The 7,152-nt window shown below is 47.9% G+C and overlaps 1 pseudogene; it reads right to left on the bottom strand.

Annotated features, from left to right (window-relative positions):
* Nucleotides 1-221: 221 nt before the first annotated feature.
* Nucleotides 222-7,152, bottom strand: part of LOC133980082 (pannexin-1-like) — a 15,369-nt pseudogene continuing 8,438 nt past the window's right edge.

The raw sequence follows: 7,152 nt of genomic DNA, 5'->3' as shown, positions 1-7,152 counted from the left end.
TTACCAGACTGTTTCTAGCTGTTCTGTTATTTACCTTTTACCCACTGATGATTATTTATCAAACATTTTAAAGTGTAAATATTATCGCAATATCGATATCGAGGTATTCGGTCTAAAATATCGTGATATTTGATTTTGTCCATATCGCTCAGCCCTAATATGCATTATATATATTAATGATTGGTCAAAATATTAGAAACACTTTTCAATATAATCACCTCCACCTCTTACTATGATCCCAATAATAATAAAAATAATAAACATAAAGTAGAATTATCACCTTTCAGACGATGTTAAAATATAGAAGCTTCTTAAAAGTAGAAATGAAGGCAGAGCTGTTGTATTGGATGAAGTTAGATTGTGCAGGTGTTCCTAATGAAGTGTTCGCTGAGTGTAGATTATAAGCAAAAAAACACACAAATCTTATTTACACATAGTCAAGAGTCAGTTTAGACGTCATCACACCCCAAAAATTAACAGAGCAAAAAAACAGAGTCTTCTTTGTTGGTAATTTGGGTAATGTAGACCGTAAAACCGTTTCCTTTGATTCCAGCAGGAGTTTAACTCTGTTGTTCCAGTGTTTAAGTCTTAACGTCAGCTGATGCGAACTTCCTCCTCTTTTTCCAGTTAGCGCTGCTCCAGGAAACATCCGAGACCTCCGTCGTCCAGGTGTGTGTTGAGGTAGAGTCCAATCACATCGGTCGCTGCCGGATGATCCCCGTCTGGCTGCTTTTGTTGCTGCTTCTGACGTCGCTGTTTACCGACAGCAACGGAGCGAGCTCTGAAATATATAAACATCAGTAATCAATTAGCATGTTGTTATTATTGTTTACGTGGTTATTAAGACACGTTTATTTATATTTAACCTCCTGAGACCCAAGGCTTTTTAAATCTCTCCCAGATATATTACAACCTGATATATTAACCTCTGTGTCGTCCTCCCGGGTCAAATTGACCCCGTCTGTTTTGACTGTTCCTTCTTTCCTTCCGTCCTCCCTCCTTCTCTCTTTCTTTCCTTCCTCCCTTCCTTACTTCTTTCCTTCCTCCATCCCCCTTTCTTTCTTCCTTCTGTGGTTCCTTCCTCCCACCCTCCTTCTTTCCTTCCTTCCTTTCCTTCCTCCTTTCCTTTCCTCCGTCCTTCCTTTCCTCCGTCCTTCCTTTCCTTCCTCCCTTACTTCTTTCCTTTCCTCCAGTCCTTCCTCCCTTCTTTCTTTCCTTCTTCCTCCCTTCCTTCCTTCCTTCAGTCTGTCCTTCCTTCCTCCCTCCTTCTCTCTTTCTTTCCTTCCTCTCTCTTTCCTCCCTTACTTCTTTCCTTCCTCCATCCCCCTTTCTTCCTTCCTTCTGTGGTTCCTTCCTCCCACCCTCCTTCCTTCTTTCCTTCCTTCTTTCCTCTGTCCTTTTTTCTTTCCTTCCTCTTTTCCTTTCTCCCTCCCTCCCTGCTTCCTTCCTTCCTTCTTTCCTCCGTCCTTCCTTCATTCCTCCCTTACTTCTTTCCTTTCCTCCATTCCTTCCTCCCTCTTTTCCTCCCTTCCTTCCTTGACTCGAGGACAACAGGAGGATTAAACATAAATAAACAAGTTTAAACCATCAAATCTAATAAGGTTTTGTAGCTGGTCCACTTTTGATTGACTTCACCAAGAAGCTGCCATCTGGTTTCTACACTGATTGATGTAATGTGCTTTTTCTGCCACTAGATGGCACTAATGAACCTGCGCTGTAGGGGTCAACCATGACGAGGAGCCTCCGATGTAAAACTGAAACTCTTTAATTATACGACGTGCTGCCAGATATTCCTGCCTGCATTCCTTCTGGGGAACAATCTGCATGCTCAGGAAACAGGTTAGTTGGGTAGTTAATTATCTCCTCTGCTGCTTTGTTGGCCTCCACCCTTTTTCTCCACCTCTGACTCTGCTTCCTGTCACTTCTCATCCTCTCAAACTACACCGAGGAAGCATCTCAATCCAGTGTCCGACTGATACACACACATATCCTGCATGTTTCCAGGTTTATATTCTGAGTCTCTACTGGAATATCTTTGCATGATTTACAGTTAAAAACTCCTTATTTATCTTCTACTGGTCCTTTATGCAGCCAAACAGGTCAGTTTAACCCTCCTGTTGTCCTCGAGTCAAGGAAGGAAGGGGGGAAGAAGGAAGGAAAGGAGGGAGGAAGGGAAGGGAAGGAAAGGAGGGAGGAAGGAAGAAGGAAGGAAAGGAGGGAGGGAGGAAGGAAGGGAGAAAAGGAAAGAAGGAAGGGAGAATAGAAAAGGAAGGACGGAGGAAGGAAGGGAGAAAAGGAGAAAGGAAAAGAGGAAGGGAGGAAGGTAGGGGGGAGGAAAGAAGGAAGGGAGGAAGGTAGGGGGGAGGAAAGAAGGGAGAAAAGGAAAGAAGGAAGGGAGAAAGGAAAGGAAGGACGGAGGAAGGAAGGAAGGAGGGAGGGAGGGAGGGAGGGAGGAAGGAAAGGGAAGGAAGGAGGGAGGGAGGAAAGAAGGAAGGAAGGAGGGAGGGTGGAAGGAAGGACAGAAGGATGGAAAAAAGGGGGATGGAGGAAGGATAGAAGGAAGGAAGGGAGCAAAGAGAGAGGAAGGAAAGAAAGAGAGAAGGAGGGAGGGAGGAAGGACAGACAGAAGGAAGGGAGGAAAGAAGGAACAGTCAAAACAGACAGGGTCAATTTGACCCGGGAGGACGACACAAAGGTTAAAGTTCTATTATCGTGCAAAAACATGTATGCTAATAGTTTGAACTCTATAAAAATATAAAGTCAACCAACATCTCTGAGAAACTTGACCTGTAGATAAAATCAACCCTGACCTTTCATCTCAGTCTCCACTCTGCTGCAGTTGTCCGTCGATGAGTTGCGGCTGTTCGTAGCCGCTCCGGCGTCGTCCGCTGCCGGGATTCCTCCGGCCGGGTCGCCGGCCGAGTCGCCTCCGCCCTTTTTACCTCGGTCCGGTTTCGCCGCAGGTTTGGTCCCGTCCACGTTGTCCATCTTCACCAGACACAGAGTCTGCAGCAGGCCGATGGCGTCGAAGTTGTCTCCGGAGCATTCGCCTCTTCTCCTCAGCAGCTCAAGCACCTGCAGTCAGAAAACATCAAAAACATATTTATAGTAATGAATATAGCAAACCTTCTCAGAAGGGAGGGGGAGGGAGGGAGGAAAGAAGGAAGGAAGGACAGAGGAAAGAAGGAAGGAAGGAAGGAAGGAAGGAAAGAAGGGGGGGAAGGGAGGAAGGACAGAAGGAAGGGGAGGGAGGAAGGAAGGAAGGAAGGACAAGAGGAAAGAAGGAAGGAAGGAAAGAAGGGGGAGGGAGAACGGACAGAAGGAATGGAGGAAAGAGAGAGGGAGGAGGAGGGAGGAAAGAAGGAAGGAAGGAAAGAAGGAGGGAGGGAGGAAGGAAAGAAGGAGGGGAGGGAGAACGGACAGAAGGAACGGAGGAAAGAGAGAGGGAGGGAGGGAGGAAAGAAGGAAGGAAGGAAGGAGGGAGGAAGGACAGAAGGAAGGGAGGAAGGAAAGAAGGAGGGGAAGGAGGAAGGAAGGAAGGAAGGAATGAGGGAGGAAGGACAGAAGGAAGGGAGGAAGGAAGGAAAGAAGGGGGGAAGGAGGGAGGGAGGGAGGAAGGAAGGAGGGAAGGAAGGAAGGACAGAGGAAAGAAGGAAGGAAGGAAAGAAGGGGGGAGGGAGAACGGACAGAAGGAACGAGGAAAGAGAGAGAGAGGGAGGGAGGAAAGAAGGAAGGAGGAAAGAAGGAGGGAGGGAGGAAGGACAGAAGGAAGGGAGGAAGGAAGGAAAGAAGGAGGGAAGGAGGAAGGAAGGAAGGAAGGAAGGAAGAACAGAGGAACGAAGGAAGGAAGGAAGGAAAGAAGGGAGGAGGGAGAACGGACAGAAGGAACGGAGGAAAGAGAGCGGGAGGGAGGGAGGGAGGGAGGAAAGAAGGAGGGAGGGAGGGAGGAAAGAAGGAGGGAGGGAGGAAGGACAGAAGGAGGGAAGGAGGAAGGAAGGAAGGAAGAAGGAAGGAAGGAAGGAAGGAAGGAAGGAGGGCCATATGTCACAGCTGTAACATATGGATTCAGGTGAGATAGTCATTCGCAAACTCTGATATAGCATTTAGGCCTTTGGGACAAATAAATGCCCCTTCCCCTCATGTTGCCAACGTCAGAAGTTTTGCTGCAGATCATCCAGCACGGCTAAACTCTGCCTCTGTCTTAAACTTGTCTTCCGAAAGCCACACGTTATTAAAAACACACTACTACTACACACTACTACACACTGCTAACTTCACTCTCTCTTGAGACATTCCCCGCTGCCAACTAGCAGCACTCGTATTCTACTCGTGTATCATGTGACACAAGTGAGTCTCATTCATGCAGCTTGTTTTATATCCGTTATCTTTCATATCAGATCGGGCCGTCCCTAATTCCCTAATTCCCTAATTCCTTAATTCCAAAGCATTTCCAGGAATTTCATGACCGTGGGAACCCTGCTTATATATAATCATGTTTACATTATTACTGTTGTCACTGATCAGAGATGTGTGACACTAACAACATCTTTTCTCCTCACTTTCAAAGCTCTTAATGATCAGACTCCATCATATCTCAAAGAGCTCATACTGTAATACCTTATGAACCTGCTAGAACACTTTGCTCCCAGCCTGCAGGCCTACTGCTGCTTCCTAGTGTCTCTAAAAGGAGAATAGGAGGCAGACACCCTCTCTATGTTTAAGAATAGGCTTCAAACTTTCCTCTCTCTCTCTCTCTCTCTCTCTCTCTCTCTCTCTCTCTCTCTCTCTCTCTCTCTCTCTCTCTCTCTCTCTCTCTCTCTCTCTCTCTCTCTCTCTCTCTCTCTCTCTCTCTCTCTCTCTCTCTCTCTCTCTCTCTCTCTCTCTCTCTCTCTCTCTCTCTCTCTCTCTCTCTCTCTCTCTCTCTCTCTCTCTCTCTCTCTCTCTCCTATCTTTCCGTATTACGAAAATAGATGCCAATAGGCTGAACAAACTGATAAAGAAGGCCCAAGTCTGTGGTTGGTCTGAAACTAAGCACTCTTGAGGAGGTGACCGAGGACAGAATTAAAACATACACCACCCATCCCCTCCATAACACACTGGTTAATCTCAGGAGCTCATTCAGCAACAGATTCAGACTCCTCCGCTGCTCCTTTTCTCTTTCTTTCCTCCCTCCCTCCTTCTCTCTATCCCCCCCTCCCTTCCTTCCTTTCCTCCTCGCTCCTTTCCTTCCTTCCTTCCTTCTCTTTCTTTCCTCCTCCCTTCCTTCTTTCCTTCCCTCCCTTCCTTCCCTCCCTCCCTTTCTTCTTTCCTTCCTCCCTCCCTCCCTCCCTCCCTCCCTCCTTCTCTCTATCCTCCCTCCCTTCCTTATTTCCTTTCCTCCCTTCCCTCCTCGCTCCTTTCCTTCCTTCCTTCCCTCTTTCTTTCCTCCCTCCCTCCTTCTCTCTTTCTTTCCTCCCTTCCTTCTTTTCCTTTCCTCCCTTCCTTCTTCCTCCCTCCTTTCCTTCCTTCTTCCTCCCTTCCTTCTTTCCTTTCCTCCTTTCCTTCCTTCTTCCTCCTTTCCTTCCTCCCTCCTTCTCTCTTTCTTTCTTCCTCCCTTCCTTCTTTCTTTTCCTCCCTTCCTTCCTCCCTCCTTTCCTTCCTTCTTTCCTTTCCTCCCTTCCTTCCTCCCTCCCTCCTTTCCTTCCTTCTTCCTCCTTTCCTTCCCTCCCTCCTTCTCTCTTTCTTTCTTCCTCCCTTCCTTCTTTCCTTTCCTCCCTTCCTTCCTCCCTTCTTTCCTTCCTTCTTCCTCCTTTCCTTACTCCTTTCCTTACTCCTTTCCTCCCTCCCTCCTTCTCTCTTTCTTTCTTCCTCCCTTCCTTCTTTCCTTTCCTCCCTTCCTTCCTCCCTTCTTTCCTTTCCTCCCTTCCTTCCTCCCCTTCCTTCCTCCCTTCCTTCCTCCCTTCCTCCTTCCTCCCTTGACTCGAGGACTACAGGAGGGGTAATTGAACACACCTTGATGTATTTGTAGGACTTGAGTTCGCTGATGTTCTCCTCCAGGAAGAGCAGATACAGAGACAGATCGTCCCAGTGTCCCGCTCGGCGTTGGCAGGACGCTGACGGTGGGCAGCGATTGGTAGGTTTTCCAGGAAGTCGGCGTATCCGTGGCAGAAGAGCGGACGGAGGCTAGCGTAGATCACCGCCGGGATCAGAGCCACGAAGAGGATCAGGTTCACCAGGCTGGGAACCAATAAATAGGGACAGAGAAGAGACGTTTTATTATATCTGGAGGCAGGAAAACTGTGGTCGCAAATAATTAACGTTAGTTCAAGAAAGTTCTGAGATGTTTGCGACAACTTTTTGCTAAATTAACGCAACTTTTTCGTGTTTGTTCTGCCAACAAAAATAAAGAAAAACAATTTAAAATTTGGACAGAGGAAAGAAGGAAGGAAGGAAAGAAGGGGGGTGGGAGAAAGGACAGAAGGAAGGGAGGAAAGAGAGAAGGAGGGAGGGAGGAAGGAAAGAAGGAAGGGAGGGAGGGAGGAAGGAAGGAAGGAAGGAAGGAAGGAGGGAGGAAGGACAGAAGGAAGGGAGGACGGAAGGAAAGAAGGAGAAAGGAAGGAAGGAAGGAGGAAGGACAGAAGGAAGGGAGGACGGAAGGAAAGAAGGAAGGAAGGAAGGAAGGAGGGATGAAGGAAGGAAGGAAGGAAAGAAGGAAGGAGGGAGGAAAGAAGGACGGAAGGAGGGAAGGCAGGGAAGAAGGAGGGAGGGAGGAAGGAAGGAAGGAAGGGATGAAGGAAGGAAGGAAGGAAGGAAAGAAGGAAGGCAGGGAAGAAGGAGGGAGGGAGGAAGGAAGGAAGGAAGGAAGGAAGGAAAGAAGGAAGGAAGGAAGGAAGGTAGGAAGGAAAGAAGGAGGGAGTGAGGAGGAAGGAAGGAAGGAAGGAAGGAAGGAAAGAAGGAGGGAAGGAAGGAAGGAAGGAAGGAACAGTCAAAACAGCCTCAAAATCATGAATAAATAAAAATGAAAGAGCCCAAAGTGTCCTCAGTGAGGGTCGAAGGGTTTAAACGAACCTCAGCAGAGAGAAGACTCCCACAGCGATGAGCTTACACTGAACCTTCTCTGGAACGCTGGGGTCAAAGGCCAGCAGGCCGACCCGCAGCATGCAGCCGAACTCG

This window comes from Scomber scombrus, chromosome 5, assembly GCF_963691925.1.
Source record: "Scomber scombrus chromosome 5, fScoSco1.1, whole genome shotgun sequence".
Classification (NCBI taxonomy): Eukaryota; Metazoa; Chordata; class Actinopteri; order Scombriformes; family Scombridae; genus Scomber; species Scomber scombrus.
The sequence above is the reverse complement of the archived record's forward strand: the minus strand, read 5'-3'. Positions and strand labels throughout refer to the sequence as shown.